General features: G+C 39.0%; 1 protein-coding gene and 2 long non-coding RNA genes across 4 annotated transcripts in view; 1 reads left to right on the top strand and 2 right to left on the bottom strand.

Moving 5' to 3' along the window:
• Nucleotides 1–19,965, bottom strand: part of LOC309489633 — an 88,732-nt gene that overhangs the window by 64,206 nt on the left and 4,561 nt on the right. The window lies entirely within an intron of this gene.
• LOC309489623 (large ribosomal subunit protein mL48-like) overlaps nucleotides 1–19,965 on the top strand; it is a 90,569-nt gene that overhangs the window by 67,663 nt on the left and 2,941 nt on the right. The window lies entirely within an intron of this gene.
• On the bottom strand, nucleotides 14,246–18,680 carry LOC309489644. 2 transcript variants are annotated; one of them, XR_014202468.1, is made up of 4 exons: nucleotides 17,190–18,679; nucleotides 16,501–16,618; nucleotides 16,186–16,355; nucleotides 14,248–15,672 (listed from the first exon to the last, which is right to left on the bottom strand). It is a non-coding gene; the product is annotated as an uncharacterized lncRNA (long non-coding RNA). The 2 variants fall into 2 exon arrangements; XR_014202467.1 differs by having other exon boundaries at nucleotides 14,246–15,672; nucleotides 16,501–18,680.

Here is a 19,965-nt window from a genome sequence, read left to right as displayed (position 1 = left end):
CCTGTATCATTCAGTGCAATGGCTATTCTGATTACTACGCAGTGCGTATTCAGTTGTTGCGCGATGCAACTGACGCTGTGTTTACGTACACACTACGCACTGATATGTGTTATGATTTTTGCCGTTATGTATTGCCCTGTATCCTTCAGTGCAAATGGCTATTCTGATTACTACGTATTCACAGTTGTTGTGCGATGCAACTGACGCTGTGTACACACTACGCACTGATATGTTACGACACTGATATGTGTCTATGATTTATGCCGTTATATATTGCCCTGTATCCTCAGTGCAACCGGCTATTCTGATTAACTACGTATTCACAGTCGATGTCGCTATGCCTCTGACGCTGTGTTTTTGTACACATTAATGTAACTATGCTATCACATTGCCCTGTATCCTTCAGTGCAACTAGCTTTCATAACTGTGCATAGTCACAGTCGTCGCTACGGCGACTTGCGCTGCATCTGTGTACACACTGAAGCGTTACGCTGTTATGTTGCCCTCAACGTAACTGACCATTATGTTTGAACTGCGCATATTCATGCAGTTTCGGTCGCTTCGACGACTAGCGCTGCATTGTACACACAGACGTTTTAAATGTGCACACTGATGTGTTATGCTGTTATGTTGCCCTCTATCCTTCAGTGCAACAACCAGCTGTCCTATCTAACGGTGCATATTCACAGTTCTGTCGCTACAGTGACTACACTGCACTTATGTGTACAAGGATGTGTTTTTGCTATTTTGTTGCCCTGTTCCTTCAGTGCAAAACTAGCTATCCTAATCTAACCATGCATATTCACAGTTTCTGGATGTATGTACGTGCACGGATGTGTTATGCTGTAATGCTGCCCTGTTTCCTTCAGTGCAGCTAGCCATCCTGATCTAACTGTGCATCTCAGCTATGGTGACTTACGCTGCGTTTATGTACATACATGGATTCGCTATTCTTATGCGCTTGTGTTATGCTGTCATGTTGCCCTGTATCTAGTGCAACTAGCTATCCCAGTCGAACTGTGCATATTCACAGTCTCTGTCGATACGGCGACCTGCGCTGCATTTATTTGCACATGGATGTGTTCATGCTGCGGTGTTGCCCCGTATCCTTCAGTGCCTATACTGAGCTACTGCGTATAGTTGGCACTACAGCGAGCGATGCTGTTACGTACATGTGCTACGCTGTCATGTTGCCCCGTTTCCTTCAGTGCAACTGGCTATTCTGTACTAACTCGTATACTCACAGTTCTAGCTACGGCTACGACTGTGTTTGTGTACTTCTGAGGTGCTATGCTATAATGGGGCTATTATCTAACTGCGTATATTCACAGTTGTTGTCGCTACGGCCACTGGCACTGTGTTTATGTACATTCAGCTATGTGTTAATTTGCACTTCTGTAAATCGGCTATAGAACATCGGACTATGTTCTACAAGGGAGTGTCAGTTTCCTCGTGACCCCCTTACTGGCCTATCATCCCCGGTTCACGGACCTGAGAGAGTTATGGGGCTCCCCCATGACAATCCCCCTCAGGAAGGTCCTGCTTCTACAGACGATTGGCCCCCAGCCCCAGGCTGTGGAACCTTCTTGTGTGTCCGCTGCTGGGTCCTGAGTTGAGCAAGACACTTCACACTAATAAGTGCTGAGAGCTCTCTTTGAGATGCCCTTTCCACCTGCTCTCGCCCCAGCAAGCACTTGGAGACCTACGCTCATTCTACGTGAATGATGTTGCATTGTCTCGGACCTAGTTACTGCAGCGTCACTCTCCGTCCGATACCAAGCTGCGTTCCGAAGTCGCTTACACTGTTCAGAGCACAGATTGATCCCTGCCCGCCTTATCTGCTGAGCCGTCAGCCTCGCATGATGCCGATGCTCAGAGTGCTGTTGGCCCTGTAAGGGCTTTGCGGATGTACGTGGATCACTAGGCAGCAGTCTGACTAGCTGTTTGTGTGCTTGGTGGATGGTACTAGGGACGTGCTGTTTTATACTGAGACTTCTCACTGAATTCGACGCTTTTCAATGTGGTTTAATGCCTATGGGATTAGGTATGCTGGCTGTCTTCTCAGAACACGTTTGCCAGGGTTTCAAGTTTTATGCACTGCCTATAGTGTCGTGGGTTCGGTGAGTTTTATTTATGTACTGCATGAACTGTTACCACCAGCTGTGCAGTAGGCCTAGTCTGCATTATGCAGAGTTACCATTGCTGCTAACTCTGTGTTATGACTATAATGTTATATAGCGGTTTCCGCATTACGCAGTAGTTTTCAATGTGCTGTTAACTCTGTGTATGGCTATAGGTTATGCAGCTGTCACCGCTATTGCCGTCGACACTGTGTTAACTCTTGTGCTTGAGTGTTTATGGTGTTGTGCTGCCCTCCAGTGCAGCCTTCGCTTCATTGCATTGGATATGCAACTTGGTAAGGTTGGAACAGACGTTTCTTGGTCAAGTTTCGCCTATCGGTTCGAGTGCTTCTAGCGGCGCTGCCGGCTTAGAACTGTTGTCTCTCGTGGGAGTGTAGCTTGACCCCGTTCAGGGCTTATCTTCACTGCGCTCACGGCGGGATTCTATACAGTTCCCATATACGTCAGTGACGTAATGTCGAAGTGACCGCCTTGAAAGGGAACGTCTCCGGTTACTATCGTAACCTCGGTTCCCTGAGAGGCGGGAACGAGACATTACGTCAGCCGCCGTGCTCGCCGTTTGATCAGCTGTGCTAGCGTTCAGTCTTGATTCTGATGTAATTGTCGCGCCCATGCTATTTATACTGCCCGCGGACCGGTCAGCATTTGCATGTTTCGCGTCAATTGGCCAGCTGTCTCCAGCTGGCGTTAGCCAATAAGATTTCAGTGAAAATGAGGAGGAAGGGAGTTCCCATATACGTCAGTGACGTAATGTCTCGTTCCCGCCTCTCAGGGAACCGAGGTTACGATAGTAACCGGAGACGATTTCGGCTGTGACCTACTTACATTTTCGATGCTGATTGGTCGAAAATCTAGCTCAACAGTTTTACATGTCTCAATACGCAGTCAATATAGTGCGCCAATAAATTACAATTTCTCATTAACTGCAGGATAATGCGTGGAGAACTTTTTGCTTGGATACCTTTTATTAACGTTGAACATATTGAGCAAAAGAATAATTAGTGCCCCGTTTGTCGGAACGAAACCAGAGAATGTCTAATAGGAAGTGCCAAGGCTCTCCGTAGACGGGCTCTGACGAAACCCTATTTCTAGGCCTCTTTTAGGCTACTGACAGCGGCCTAATACATCGCATGCTCCATGATCATGTTGTTTACTCGCTGTGCTTACGCGCCGATAGCTAACAACACACAGACATTTGAAGCAGTTTTACTCACCGCCTGCGGTTCCAACGCACGACCGTGAACCTTTATCGTTGGGCCTGCTCCATCCTTAAGCATTAGACGATCTGCAAATCCGGCGTCGAACTGGGCCTTGTTTATAAAACAATCATCGTCGAAATGCTGGGAACAACCAAGAACACTTGCACAACTCCGTTGATGACTTCCCTAAAGCCGAACACAGCGCTTTGATGGGCGTACTGCTTTCGCTCTCTCGCGCTGGTCTACGGGTGCACGCGCGCCCTTCCGGGAGAAGTGCCCTTAGGACCCGCCCATCTGACGTCACACACGCCCATACTCGGAAAAAACTTTCCGAAACTTGTGACAAACCGGAAGGAGTATTTTTGGCATCAAACGTACAACTTAATTTTTGAAACTCTGTCCATGTTTAGCATGGGAATCCAACTCTTTAACAGTGTAACCCCCCCCCCCCCCCCCCCCCCCCCCCCCCTTTAAACTGCTCTGAGCTTACAGCAAGTATGAGGCAGGGTGTCATTTGCTTAATACCTAAGCCTAAAAAGGACACACTTTCCTTAGACAACTGCAGACCCATCAGCCTTCTTAATAATGATTATAAAGTGTTTTCCCTTGTTTTCTCAAGCAGTTTCAAGTCGATTTTAAACTCAATTATTGACGAAAATCAATCAGGTTTGGACTTTTTCAAGGCCTTTGACACTATTGAGCATCCTTTCATTTTTTTCTGTTTAGAGCGTTTTGGTTTCGGGCCCTATTTTTGTAATGCCATGGAAACTTTGTATGCAGGAGGAAATAGCTCCGTAAAATTAGCACATGGCACAACCCAGAGATTTCTTCTAGAAAGAGGAATTCGACAGGGCTGTCCAGTCTCTGTATATCTTTTTCTTATTGTAGCACAGGCCTTCTGACATTTCATTAAGGATAATGAACTAGAAGGGATTCATATTGCTGGTAGAAATATTTTAATTAGTCAGCTAGCGGACGACACAGCCTTATTTTTTAAAAACTCAAGCCAGGTTCATCATGCTATTAAAAGTATTCAGCTCTTTTCAAATGCCTCAGGTCTATGCCTTAATATAAAAAAAATTGAAATATTAGCCCTGAAAAGCTCCTCCCTTGTACCTATAGACGGTATCCCTGTTAAAGAAGCTGTTAATTATTTGGGAGTTGTTGTCTCGAAAAATTAGCAAGATAGAGTTTATCTGAATTTCAATCCTGTTTTTGAAAGGATTAAAAGTAAATTTAATCTCTGGTTATTAAGGGACTTGTCCCTTAGAGGTAGAGTCCTTCTGTCAAAGGCTGAAGGAATTTCTAGACTGATCTATGTTGCTTCATCTATACATTTAGACAATAAAACTATCAAAATTATTGATCAGATTTTATTTAATTTTCTATGGAAGAACCGCATGCACTATATTCGTAAATCTGTTGTTCTAAATTCGCTTAAAAGTGGTGGCCTTGATTTTCTAGATTTCTCTACTTTAATTAATACTTTCAAAATTAATTGGTTAAGACTTTGTTTGAAAAAACCTTCTTTGTGGAATTTTATTCCTAATTTTGTTTTTGACCGACTTGGGGGCCTTTCTTTTTTTTTTACTAATGTGTGATTATAAAATTGAAAAATTGCCAGTGAAACTTTCTGCCTTTCATGCTCAAGCTTTATTGGCTTGGAAACTGATCTACAAGCACAACTTCTCTCCGCAGCGTTGTTTTATTTGGAATAACCGTTGTATTTTGTATAAGCACAAAAGTATTTTTTTTAAAAAGCTGGTTTGAAAAGAATATTGTTTTAGTTTGTCATTTGTTTAACGCTCAAGGATTCCTTATGACGTATGATGAGTTTCTTTTGCACTTTAATTTTCCTGTGACTCCTAAGGAATTTGCTCTTGTATTTTCTGCAATCAACTCAGGAATAATTTCCTTATGTAGAGGTGTGCTGTCATCAGTTAATATACCCATAATTAACCCAACGGACACAGTATGTGGTAAAATAATTTTTTTGCAGTCCAAAAACAATAACAAATCTATTCGCGCACTATTTTTAAAGGACGTTGTTACCAAATCTTGCTCTATTGCCTATTGGGCTAAATTTAAGGACCTTGATTGGGATAGTGTTTGGTTATTACCTCATAAATTCTTTGTTACAAACAAGGTCAAAGAAATCTCTTTCAAGATATTACACACATTTTACCCTGTCAAGCATTTTCTTAGTAAGTTTAAGAAAGACATTGATGTAAGCTGCTCTTTTTGTTCTTTGCACCTGGAAACAGTACCCCATATTTTTTTGGCATTGTAGTCATGTGAAAAAGTTATGGTAAGCTGTCGTTGTTTATTAAGAAAAAGGTACTCTTTAATTTTGCTTTGCTTTTTGAAAATGTAATTTTTGGTTATTCAAAGTTTGATAACTGTGTGATAAAGGAGGCTTTTGTAATTAATCTATTAATATTAGTAGTCAAATTCCACACAGTTTTCTAACAAAAAGCGGTATTCCTTAAAGAATTTGAAAACTATTTTTCTACAATTACTAATAGAAAAGCTATTAAGACTGATCATCTATGTACTGTCTTTAAAAAATCATTTATATTTTTTATTATTATATATGTGTTTTCTTTGCTCCCCTGGCTCTAAAGTTGTATGTTGTATCATTCTGTTGTTTAAAGCAATAAAAAAGAGAGAGAGAGATTGGACCACCACTGGATGGATTTTTATCATTTTATGATGGTTGTGTACAATAATAATAATAATAAACTTTATTACAGACTCACAGGTCCAAATAAAAAACAAGACAGTACACACAAGACAATAAAAAAATTAAAAAAACTTCAGAGGAGACAACTATACCAATGCTTCCATAACTTGGACTTATACTGTGTAGTGCTAAACTTGATGCTAGTCAATGCCATAATTATGTAATTCTCTGAGTTATTCAGCCGACATATAAATTTGTACATAACATTTGTCAATGTGGCTTGCAGTGTAACACCTGCAGCCACAAACATCTCACTGGCACTACACCAGCGTGGTCTTCTCAGCAGAATTCTCAGTGCATCATTGTAAGCTACCTGAAGTTTATGCAAGCTAGCTTTGCTGAAACTAGACCACAAGTGTGCATTGTGGAGAGGAGTGCAGTATGCTCTGAACAAAGCAACTTTCACTCTATCTGTGCACCCACCAAACTTGCGAGCCAAACTATTCGCCTGAGCATATAAAGAACGGCATTGCCTGTAAACGTCAAGGTCATCCTTCAACTGGTCCGTAATGAGATGCCCAAGATACTTGTATCTGCTCAAAACTCTCAAGGTATTACCTGCCAATTTAAAAGGAGGAAACATCAGACATTTATCCTCCTTTGTTCTGCAAATCATCACCGCACTCTTGTCTGTATTAAATTTCATGTCATAAACAGTTCCATAATCAGAGCAAACATTAAGAAGCTGTTGAAGACCAGCACTGCTAGGACTGAAGACCACAAGGTCATCTGCATACATAATATGATTCACTAAAGTGTTGCCTATCATACACCCAGTGTTACATGAATTCAGGCAGACAGAGAGCTCATCAACATACATGTTAAAAAGAATAGGGGAGAGGATTCCACCTTGTCTGACCCCGTTCCTAACCCCAAAAGGGGCAGAAAAAACAATGGCCCCATTTTATAAACATAGACTGGTTGGCATACCAGTAGGACAGAATTCTCACAATACATTTAGATACACCTCTCTTACTAATTTTATCAAATAACTTGTAGTGATTGACGCGGTCAAAAGCTTTTGAGGCATCAATAAAACTCATTAAAACTGAGGAATTCTTATCTCTATACGTATTAACAATTTCCTTTAAGGAATATATGGCCATATCTGTGCCATGTTTAGATTTTTTTTAAAAATGGTTGTCAGTAGAGGGGATAATGTCCACAATTCTCCTCAACAGGATGCTTTCAAAAACTTTAGACAATACACTGGCAAGGGCTATTGGTCTGTAGTTATCAGAGCAACCAACCTTACCAGACTTATCCTTGATCACCGGCACAAGCAAGACAGATATCATTGTATCCGGCTGGAAACCATGAATTAAAAAATAATTAAAACAGATACCAAGAAGGGGGGCTAACCTCTTGCTGGCATATTTAATGTGCTCAGTAGTGATGTGATCCGACCCACTTGCTTTATTATCTGCTAACTTATTTATAGTGCGTGATACCTCATGTGAAAAAATTGCCTTAAAATCAACACACTTAACATTGTCAGACATATAAATATCACTTTTAACACAATTAAACAAGGTCCTGTAGTGCTGTCTCCACATCTCAGCAATATTCTCAACACCTGAGATACCATCTACAGTGCACGGGGTGGTATACTACATTTGTTAAGACCCTTTACCTCCTTCCAAAATTCAGTAGTGTTGTTATCCATTACCTTCTCGGCCATAGATTCTGCCCTCATAGCTTGCTCATTTTTACAGATAAATCTGACAGCATATTTATACGCTGCATTAGCATTTTTCTTTTGTTCAAAAAGCGGCCCTTGCCTTGGTCTACCAGCCAACACCCATGATTTAAGCGCTAACTTAGCTTCCTCATGATAACCGGCCACATACTTATTCCAGCCAGGCCTCATTTTACCCCTTTTGTTTTTCCGTTTAAAATAGGGTCTACTGCTTTCATAAAGGGCTCTCACAACATGATCATATAGAGAGGAGATTTCATCCCTGTGCTTCCAATCATTACAGGTAGGATCACTACACCTGATTGCATCACTAGGAAGACTGATTTTACTCAATAATCTATTTGTATCAGCATAGTAGCCAGCAATATCCTCCCTTGAAAGGGATTCAGTATTACAATCATAACTATCACAAGAGAGCATTGGAATATCCTCAACATTTATCAATATAAGCACAGGCATGTGATCATAGGTGGCTGCCCCATACAAAATGTCCATACCCACTATAGATGAGTGTGCATCAGCTGTGCTGATACAGTGATCCAACCACGAGGCAGTATGCCAAGCCTCACTTATATAAGTATAAGTATTTGAGGGTAGAAACTCTTGACTTGATAGCATTAAACCGTTATCCTGACAAAACTGGATCATGTGATTAGCAAACAGTGAATTTCTGTCTGCAATGTCAGCATTCATATCCCCAATTACATAAATACAAGAAGTATTGCTACACTGAATAAAAAAATAAATAAAAGCAAGCCTATTAAGATATTCAGCTTCATTATGAATACATTCATATGGTGTATAAACATTAAGTATGATGAACTCCCTGCCACTGTGACTGAGCTGAACACCAATACACCAGTCTACATCAAGCCTAAGCACATTAACAAGTAAGTCAAGTCTCTTATTCCACAGAATGGCCACACCCCCAGGTATTCTACCCCTGATTTTTCTCGAACTAAGATCAGTTGTTGATTCCCCTGCACCATGAAAATTGACATCAAGAATGTTTAATTTTGCCAAGTCTTGCTTTGCCAGAAACGTCTCTTGTAAGCACAAAATGTCACAATTTTCCAAGAGATTGTCAACAACCAAATGGCGAGCCCTGTCACCTGCGCCCTGGCCCAGACGCAGGCCTCGACAGTTGTAGGACAAAACACGAAGAGGACCAGTCATATGAGTGAACTAGTAAGTGCTCGCAGCACCAGTAGACCCACTTCTCAGCTCAGCAGACAAAACAACATTAGTCAAGACAGCCTTAACCCCGGTAGCACCCACCCGGTGCGGCTCATAATATCGGCGGACAAATGCCCCGTCCGGCCAGAGCTCCGGATTGTACATTTCTCTGACCTCATGACACTCAGCAGAAACTTTAAAAGAGCTATATCTGCCGTTGCCATTACCGATCCTGGTAATTCTGATGTTACCTGCAGCTCCAGTCCCAACAACAGACGTGCCTGATTTCTTCTTCGGCCCCGAGATGGCTATGCGCGCCCCGGGTTTGGCACCAGCGTGCGCTGGGCCGTGTTGTCCTCCCTTTTTAACAATCTGGCTCCACTTGGGCGAGCCAGGTAAAGCAGTTAGGCTTGCCGGGATTCCCGTGGGTGTAGCCCCTTCCAGGCCATGAGCAGGATCCCCAGACACAGCCCCCATTCCATCACGCAGCGCCGGTCCATCCGTTGAGACACGTCTGAGCGCCAAGTCGTCCGGGCCGGCGGCACCTCCACCCAAACCCATGGACACCTCCAGGCCACCCCCAGGAACCAGGTCAGATGCTTCCAAAGCACCCACTCGCCGGTTAATATCCTTAGTAACTTCCCGCAGATCCTCAGACACGTTCACCTGCAGCTGCATTACGCGCTTCAGGGCGCATACCTCAGATGCCAGCTGCTCCACTTTCCCGAGTAGACACGAGACATCCATGTTGGAAAAAGTTACCGGAGGTAGCTCTTCCAAATAGTGGGAAACAAATCTGGGTATATTCTCACCACACTCATTCAACACTTTGAGGCAGCTTTTTATGTTGTTAATGTCCTTCTGCGATCCTTTATGGGCAACATTGCGCTGCGTGGTAGTGCAGAGATCAAACAAAACTTTCTTGGAAGACTCTATCCACTCTGAGTCAAATGTGTTTGTAGCCAGCAAAACAATCTCATCTTGATTCATTGTCTTCATTTTAACAGCAAGAAAGTTAAGCAACTCATCCTCAACAATGATCTTGCCATCCATAGTTCTATATATATCAGGTTTTAAACGCGGGCGACTAAAAATTCGAGCCGCCGCACCCGCACCCACAGAATCCGCCATCTTAGTCCATCTATGTACAGGCACTGCCAACACACATTTCAGTACAATCAACTTGTAAAAGTGCATGTACCATTATATGACCCCTTTAAAGGGACATTGTATAAAAATTTACCCCATCTAGTGGTGAAAATGTATTTTGCATTCAAACAAATAGTGCTCTCCAGCACCTCGCTTTTTCAAATGCGTGTTGCATCTACGGGAGCCGTTATGTACCAAAAAGCTATGACGGGATGTTCTAATAGCACTTCGAGTTTTCCTTTGGGTGAACAGGTTTGTTATTTCAAACAAACTGCAACTTGACACAACGAACAAACGAATGTTACAGTATGAATTACTGACTGTGAAAAACATGAACTATGGTAATTAGTAGTGATGTATTATCACTTTATTCGTTGTATTTTTGTATATTATATAATAAAGTACACAGTTTTGAGGATACGTCTGATTCTCCACCTCTAACTCCTTTGAAAGGTGAGCACCAGAGGAAATTGTCCAAACAGAGTCCAACTGCAACTGATATATTGAATGCCGTGCAAGCTCTTCACATAAGATTCGATCGACAAGATGACAAGATGGCGGATTTAAACAAAAAGCTTACAGACAACTCTGTGATGATAGCAAGTCTGGCAAAGTCTCTAGAATTTCAAGCTGGGGAAGTACAAGAATGCAAAGGAAAGATAGCCGGCCTGGAGAATGAGGCCCTTCTCCTGCGTAAAGAAGTTGATATGCTGAAAGAGAAAGCGAGAGAGAAGGACCGCTACTCCCGGAGATGGAATTTAAGGATTAAAGGATTGAAGGAGGCCATGGGAGAAGATATCAGGAATGCTGTCGTCAAACTCCTCGGTAGGATCGCTCCCGAATGGGCAGATGTTATGGAGCACTCTGTGGACACAGTGCATCGGCTTGGAAGACAGGAAGACGGGAGGAATCGTCAGGTGATTGTCCAATTCACCAGACGCCTACATCGTGACGGAATATGGAGAAAATCCAAGGAATCATCCATCTGAAGACCTGTCCAAGGAAGATCGCCTTGAAAGAGAGAAACTTTGGCCAAAGATTTCTCAGGCCAGAAACGCGGGACAAAAAGCATACTACAGAGGTGCCTATACGGTTATATCGACGGCCGCCGCATTCTTGCGGGTAACTGAAGAGATTTAAATGTGATAGTTTCACAAAACGGATTATTCTTCGTAAGTTTTTTTTCTCCTTTGGTCTAAAATAGATAAGAGGGTTGGATTGATTTTAAGAATATAAGTTAGAGGTGTCTACACCACTTATTTCTGTTTTAAAGAGAAAGCAGTATCTTTCTACTTCCCATTTGTATTCATTTTTACATATTTGTTTGCCTTGTTCTACTTGGTTCTGTTTTCTATTAATGTTGAGCACAAGCCTATCCTTCATATCTTTAAATGTAAGAGGTATTAGAGACAATATAAAAAGAAAAGCATTATTTTTGTTTTGTAAAGGGCTAAAAGCTCATTGCACTTTGTTTCAAGAAACACACTCTGTTGCTGCTGATGCCAAGTTTTGGTCAAACCAGTGGGGTGAAAAAATTGTATTCAGCCATGGCACTAATTATTCTGCCGGGGTGGCTATTTGCTTTAATGGATGTCCAGGAAATGTGGTGACTTCTCAGAGTGATGAGTCCGGTCACTGGTTGGCATTAGTGCTAAATATTGAAGGTTCTTACTTGATTTTGGTTAATGTTTATGGCTATGCTGCACCCTCTCAAAATAAGATCATGCTTGAGAAAATATCTGATGTTTTATTTGAATTAAAACAGCAATACCATACCAGTAACATCTTATTAGGTGGGGATTTGAATCTAGTGCCCAATGAATGGCTGGATAGAAGTCCTCCCAGACACAATGTTGATCAGTGGAATCCAATAATCTGTGATTTCTTAAATTCTAATAGCTTAATCGACCTGTGGAGGGAAAGAAATTTACAGTCCACTCAATTCTCTTGGATGAAACCAAATGGGAATTATAAGTCCAGAATTGATTTGTGGTTAGGTACTTCAGATATATTTAACAGCAGCTCTGATATTTCTATTTCTACAGCTCCTTTAACTGATCACAGTGTTTTGGTCCTGCAGTTGAGTCCTGAAAACAAACCAACTTTCAAAAAGGATTATTGGAAATTGAATGCAGATCTTTTGAACTGTGACGAATTTGTAAGCACTGTTAAGGGTTTGATTAAAAAGATTTATAATGATGTCAGTATTGGTACATACATGAAAAGATGGGAATATTTAAAATATAAGGTCAGAGAATTTGCCATTGCATTCGGTAAACAGAGAATTAAACAACAAAAGGAATATGAGTATAAATTGATCCAAGATATAAACAGCTACTCTACTAAGACTAATACCACAGAGATGAAAAAAAAAAAACTTTTTTAAATTTACATTCTCAATTAGACTTACTATACAAGAAAAAAGCACATGGAGCTTTCATTAGATCCAGAGCTAAGTGGTTGGAGGAAGGAGAGAAAAGTACCTCCTATTTTAGCAATTTAGAGAAAAGAAGGCAGGAAAAAAAATCTATAAATGCTCTAATTATTGACGGCCATGAATGTACAAAAGAAGTGATCATATCAGAAGAAATTTACAAATATTATTCTACATTGTAGATATAATAGATATTCAAATCATACCAATCTGACCGCTACCATTTTGTCTATTTAAATGGAGAAAAATCGATCATAACTCCAGTAAACTATGGAGTGCCGCAGGGATCTGTATTAGGCCCTCTGTTATTTTCAATATATATGATGCCACTTGGAAATATTATAAGGAAACATGGAATTAGTTTCCATTGTTATGCTGATGACACTCAAATATATATTTCATCACGGCCGGATGAAAACGCTAAATTTTCCAAATTGACAGAGTGTGTTAAAGATATAAAAGATTGGATGACGCGTAATTTTCTTTTATTAAATCCAGACAAGACAGAGGTAATACTTATCGGTTCAAAAAACCGCCCACAAAACCTCGCACAATACAACTTTAACATCATAGGATGTCCTGTTACTTTATCCTCTACAGTAAAAGACCTGGGTGTTATACTCGATTGCAACCTGTCTTTTGAAAATCATATTTCATATGTTACAAAAACAGCCTTTTTCCACCTTAGAAACATTGCTAAGCTACGTAATATGCTATCAGTTTCTGATGCAGAAAAGTTAGTTCATGCATTCATGACCTCGAGACTAGATTACTGTAATGCTTTATTAGCTGGTTGTCCTGCATCCTCAATAAACAAGCTACAGTTAGTCCAAAATGCCGCCGCTAGAGTTCTTACGAGATCAAGAAAATATGATCATATAACACAGATTTTATCATCACTGCATTGGTTACCTACACTGTAAAATCCGATTAGTTCAGCTTACTCAAAAAAAGCATGCAAACCGATTGCACTTAAAAAACTAAGTAACGTCAAATAGGAATAGTATGTAGTACTAACAAGTGCATGTCTAGTAGTGTACACTTACAAGAGAGTTCTAGTAACTTAAAACTAATTTGTATAGTATACTTGATTATTTACTTTAGATGTACTCATTTATGCTAGTCGTGTTAACTCTGATGTTTTCTGCATACAACTTGGAATTACTGAGTTTACTTTACTTCCAAAGCAATCCAGGTTACTTGATAAAACCATGCAAACCGATTGCACTTAAAAGAGCAAGTAAGCTTTACTCCAATAACTTAAGTGCTATCAATAATCTATTATATATCATTGAGAAAACTTTCTCAATTTTACAAAGATAACATTTACAACTGGACAAATAAATTTAAGGCAATGATACAGTTCAAAGGTAAATTTATTGTATTTGTTTTCTTAACAACTGACACAGGGGTGGTCCACACAAGTTTGCATTGGGGTATACAATTTATGTAGTCACTTTAGTTTTTTTAAGTTTTTTTAAAACAAAAAAACAGAAACACGTTATAAGGTTCATTAGTTAACATTAGTCAGTGTATTAACTAACATGAACTAACCATGATCAATACATTTGTTACAGTATTTATTAATCTTTGTTAATGTTAGTTAATAAAAAATACAGCTATTCATTGTTCATGTTAGTTGAACAATACAGTGCATTAACTAATGTTAACAAATACAACCTTTGATTTTAATAACGTATTAGTAAATGTATATAAAATCTGAATCAAAATAAATATATTTAAAACCATACCCTGGACTCTACTGCATTCTCAACAAACAGCTTTAACAATTCAATACATAACAATTACTCACTTTAATCAATAATAATTCGAAGACCAAACTTGGTATATAGAAGTGCAAAAAAAGTGGCTACATTCATTAGCCTAAACAATGAAAAAGCAATGTCTCTGACACACATACGCTGAATGAATACGCTGACAGCATCTTAAAGGGTTAGTTCACCCAAAATGTTTTATTATGTCAGTAATTACTCACCCTCAAGTTGTTCCAACTCCGTAAGACTTTCGTTCATCTTCGGAACACAAATGAAGATATTTGATGAAATCTGAGAGCTGTCTGTCCCTCCATAGACTGCAATGTCATTGCAACTTTCAAGGCCCAGAAAGGTAGTAAAGACATCGTTAAAATAGTCCATGTGACTACAGTACTTCAACCTTAATGTTATGAAGCGACAAGAATACTTTTTGTGTGTAAAAACTCCACCATTACGACATTATTCAATAATCTCTTCTCTTCCACTTCATTCTCCTATGCTGTTGACGTAGTGTAAAGTGCTTCTGGGTTCTACGTCAGAACGTAGGCTTATTATTGGCTGACGCTGGTCATGTGTGATGCTGGCCAATAATAAGCCTACGTTCTAACGTAGAACCCAGAAGCACTGGGCTGTTTACACTATGTCAACAGGCAGCGTAGGAGAATGACGTGGAAGAGAAGAGATTGTTGAATAATGTCATTATTTGGGGTTTTTTTGCGCACAAAAAGTATTCTCGTCGCTTCATAATATTAAGGTTGAACTACTGTAGTCACATGGACTATTGTAACAATATTTTTACTACCTTTCTGGGCCTTGAAAGTTGCAATGACGTTACGGTCATTGGGGGGTAGAAAGCTCTCAGATTTCATCAAAAATATCTTTATTTGTGTTTTGAAGATGAATGAAGGTCTTACAGGTTTTGAATGACATGAAGGTGAGTAATTACTGACAGAATTTTCATTTTTGGGTGAACTAACCCTTTAACTTGCTCATGAACTAATGGGTAGACAATTTTAAACAAATGGCTTCATTTCCCTTTTATTTTGCACATTTGATTACTCAACAGGAGATTTTTTAGAGATTGCAGTTTTGGTGGGAGTTTGTTCTGTCCCAAACCAAGCATCAATTTCTGAATGAAGTTAAAAGTCTTTTGGGTAATCCAAATTTAAAGCATAAGACTGACCAAAATAGATTCAAATTGTCTGAGGCAGGTTCTGCAGATTATCCATTACAATACCTCTCTCAACAATGATGTCAGTAGACACTGGGCAAAGTTAGAGAGGGAAGTTCTTCCTCATCAATGACAGTCAGCACCCCAACAGATAGTTGTGCCCAGGCTTCATCAACATCACATACCTGAATGAAACCAAAAAATAAAAATATTACAACAGGGAAAAGTGAAAAGGCTTGATTAATTGACAGTTATCTGCCCTGAATACACTGCCTTTAATTAAAATGTCCCATTAAGTTTATATAATTTATATGTTTTTTTATTTTATGCCGACTCTTAGGGATAGTTCACCCAAAAATGAAAATTACCCTCAAGTTATCCTGTGTGTATATTACATTTTTCTTTCAGATGAATACAATCAGAGTTATGTAAAAGAAAATGTCCTGTCTTATCCAAGCTTTACAATGCAAGTGAATGGCCGTATATTGATATATTGATGGATAGATGCACTTTTATCATGGATGGATGCATTCTGATGGACTTAAAAAAATATACAGCCATTCACTGCCATTATCAAGCTTGGATGAGACAGGACATTTTCTAATATAACTCTGATTGTACAACAGCTAGATAGATTGTAAGCAAAACCATGATCAACTCAGAATAATAATAAAAAATTAAGGCTGCAGTAAACTCACCCCTGTATTAATTTGCTGCATAAGCTCATCTAATTTCTCTCCAATGCTTCTTGAAGACTTGAAGATTGTGACAAAGCGTGGTGTGTACCGATCCACATTCCACAGCAACATAAAAGTTACTCTGCAGTCTGCAGATCTGTGGGGACTATCCTGTTAAACTCTGAAAACACCTACAACACAGGCAACAAAAACAAAAAGGCATGGGACAGTGTGGAAATCTTTTCAATGCATGGTCAGGCCAACAGGCCAATTCTAAAGCCAAACCTAAACAGAATGTGGTTTCTCATGGTGGAAACGGTATGAATAAGTACTTACTTGTCTCTCTGTAAAAAGAGCTGGCCACTGCTCCATCTGCATCCACAATTTCACGTCTTTGCATTGAGAAGGTCTGGTCCATCTTTGATGCAATGAGAGTTCCACTAGGGTAACATCACTAGGGATAACATCACTTTACATTACTAAGTTTCTCATCTTGTTAAAAAATGGCTAATTTTATCAGCAGTGATAAAGCATTTGAGTTTGAGTAAAAAAAAATAAAAAATAACTTTTACAGTGCTTGCATGCATTACAATCTGAATTTACTCAATTTAAAAAATAATAGTTTAATGCTGTTGTGAAATCACAAATACTGTCAAAAAGCATCACATACTTCATCTCTGCATAAGCTGCAGGTTACATTTAACTGTAACTTAGATGTGCGCCATTTCACCAGATTTGGAACCTTAATAATTTAAACCAATGCCAGAGGAGAATGCATCAGTGAGAATGGTAAAATAGAAAACCATAATTATTACATTTGGGACAAATAAATCGGTTTTCAGGCATTCCAGGAACTGTTATGGTACCTGATAGTTTTATGCGCAAAAAAACAACAACAGGCCAAACCATATTCTTCAAGCTCCGAATATCACAATTATTTGGTAGACATTAAGGAGATCAGTAAAAATTAGCGACAGACAGTTAAAAAAAACATTCACACAAAAGTCGCATACTTGATTACTCACCTTATTATTATTATGCCAAAAACGTAGGCAGTCTGTCAAAGTCTTTCCACATCTGCAAAATTGGCGCCGAAAATGAAATACGCACAGAATCTACTGCGCATGCTCTCACAAGTGCCGCTTCTTCTTCTTTGTTTTTTCTGCACATTAGGCATGCTTTAATTCACTGCTGCCTCTAACTGGTTTAGTAACGTCATTGCATCCTTTGTTGCTACTTGCTTATTTCAAGTAAGCGTCACTCAAACGATTGAGTAACTTGTAATTTTCACCCTGCAATTGACTGTAACTCAACAAAACCTAGTAAGAAGTACGTATTTTATATTGCTGAGTAAAGTTTACTAAGTATATGTGAGTCAGGAAAGCTATTGGATTTTACAGTGTATAAAGCTCCGTATTAATTATAAGATATTGCTACTGACTTATAAAGCCCTAAACGGCTTAGCTCCAGTCTATTTAACGGATCTGCTATCACCCTATAATCCATCGCGCTCTTTAAGATCACTAAATTCAAGGCTTTTGGTCATACCTAGGATATCCAGAACCACCAAAGGAGGGAGAGCATTTTCACATTTGGCTCCAAAACTCTGGAATAGTCTTCCTGATACTGTTCGTTGCTCAGACTCGCTCTCCCAGTTTAAAACTAGATTAAAGTCGCATCTCTTCAGCCAGGCATTCATATAATCCTACAGTTCAAACTACAATCCGGCCTCTAGCTCATAAATGCCAGAGGAGAACTGGCCCCCGACTGAGCCTGGGTTCTCCCAAGGTTTTTTTTCTCCATTAGGTCACCTGATGGAGTTTTAGGACACCATTAGGTCACTTGATGGAGTTTTTCGGTTCCTTGCCACTATTGCCTTTGGCTTGCTCAGTTGGGGATATTTTGGGGATATTTAATTTAATTTTATCAATCAATAAATTCCTCTTGAAACAAACTTTGTTGTATTATTTTAATTTAATACTGTGAAGCTGCTTTGATACAATCTGTATTGTGAAAAGCGCTATACAAATAAACTTGACTTGACATTGTATACCTCTGTGTACTCTTCTACTGACTCATCTAATTTTTTTAAGATATTGGAAAAACACATCCCAAAGATTGATTCCATCAGTAAAGATATTTGTGATTCTGACACAACTATTGATGATCTAGATAGAATGATTAAGAAATTAAAAACTGGCAAAGCTCCCGGTCAGGATGGTTTAACTGCTGCTTTTTACAAATTTTTCTGGGATACTTAAGAAAAACTTTCTATTTAAAGCCATAAACGACGTTATTAATAATGAGACGTTGACATCCACAATGAAGCAGGGTCTTATTATTCTTATTCCAAAAGCAGGGAAAGATAAGAGGATTGTAGATAATTTACGTCCAATTACTTTGCTAAACACTGATTATAAGATACTCTCTCATGTTATAGCAGACAGATTAAAGGAGGTTTTACCGCAAGTAATCAGTGAGACACAATCAGGTTTTCTAAAAAATCGATCTATTTATAACAATATTAGGCTTGTATTGGATCTACTAGATTATAATCACCTCATTAAAGATGACAGAGCTATTCTCTTTTTAGATTTCTACAAAGCGTTTGATACTGTTGAACATCCTTTTATTTTTACAAGCTCTTAAATATTTTGGATTTGGCGATACATTTTTGAAATTAATTTCTACCCTCTATTATGACATCAATAGCTCAATTTCCTTGCCATTTGGGACTACACAACGTTTTATGATTAAAAGAGGTATTCGTCAAGGATGTCCCACATCACCGCTACTCTTTATTATAGTTGCTGAGCTTTTGGCAATATTCTTAAAACATAATCAAAATATAAAACCTTTGACTGTGATGGGAACTTCATTGATCATTTGTCAGCTAGCAGACGACACCACTCTTTTCCTAAAAGACATTTCACAAATTCCTCCTGCCTAGTCTGAGATTTCACTGTTCTCAAAAGCCTCGGGTTTGAATCTGAATAAAAATAAATGTGAAGTATTAACTATTCATGACCAGTCACAAGTGGCTGTAGCTAATATTCCGATCAAAACTGAAGTTAAGTATTTAGGAATTAGAATTTCCAAAGTAAAAAATTCTAGAGAACTTCTGAACATTGAAAATAATGTGACCAAATCTAAAACTATTTTGAATAGCTGGCTTTAGAGGGATCTTTCAATTTTTGGACACATTCTCTTAACTAAAATGGAAAGCCTTTCCAGACTTATTTACCCTTCATATTGTTTACCGGTGTCGGACAATATGATGAAAAAAATCAATCAAAATCATTACAATTTTATCTGGAAAAATAAATATCATTACATTAGGAAAAACGATATAGTGAAATCTCTTCAAGATGGAGGCTTAAATGTGATTGATTTTGAATCAATGAACGGTACCATTAAACTCAAATGGCTGCAGTCTTTTTTGAAAAATAGTAATGGTTTTTGGTTTTCTTTCCCCAAGATGATCTTTGAGAGTGTTGGCGGAATAGATTTTTTACTTAAATGTGATTTTGATATTTCTAAATTACCCCTCAAATTGGCTGATTTTCATAAACAGGCTCTCCAATACTGGAAGATGTTATACAAACATAACTTTTCGCCACATACAACTTCAATAGGGAACAACAGATACATTTTGATTAATAGAAAGTCAATTTGTTATAAAGACTGGATGAATCAGGGAGTGTGGTCACTGTTACATTTATTTGACTGCAATGGTAACCTACAAGGATATAATGACTTTAGTGTTAAATACAACATTTTATGTTCTAGAACCAAATATGA

This window comes from Leuciscus leuciscus (genome assembly GCF_965113295.1).
Source record: "Leuciscus leuciscus genome assembly, chromosome: 24".
Classification (NCBI taxonomy): Eukaryota; Metazoa; Chordata; class Actinopteri; order Cypriniformes; family Leuciscidae; genus Leuciscus; species Leuciscus leuciscus.
Note: the sequence above shows the minus strand (reverse complement) of the source record. Positions and strands in the feature narration are given on the sequence as shown.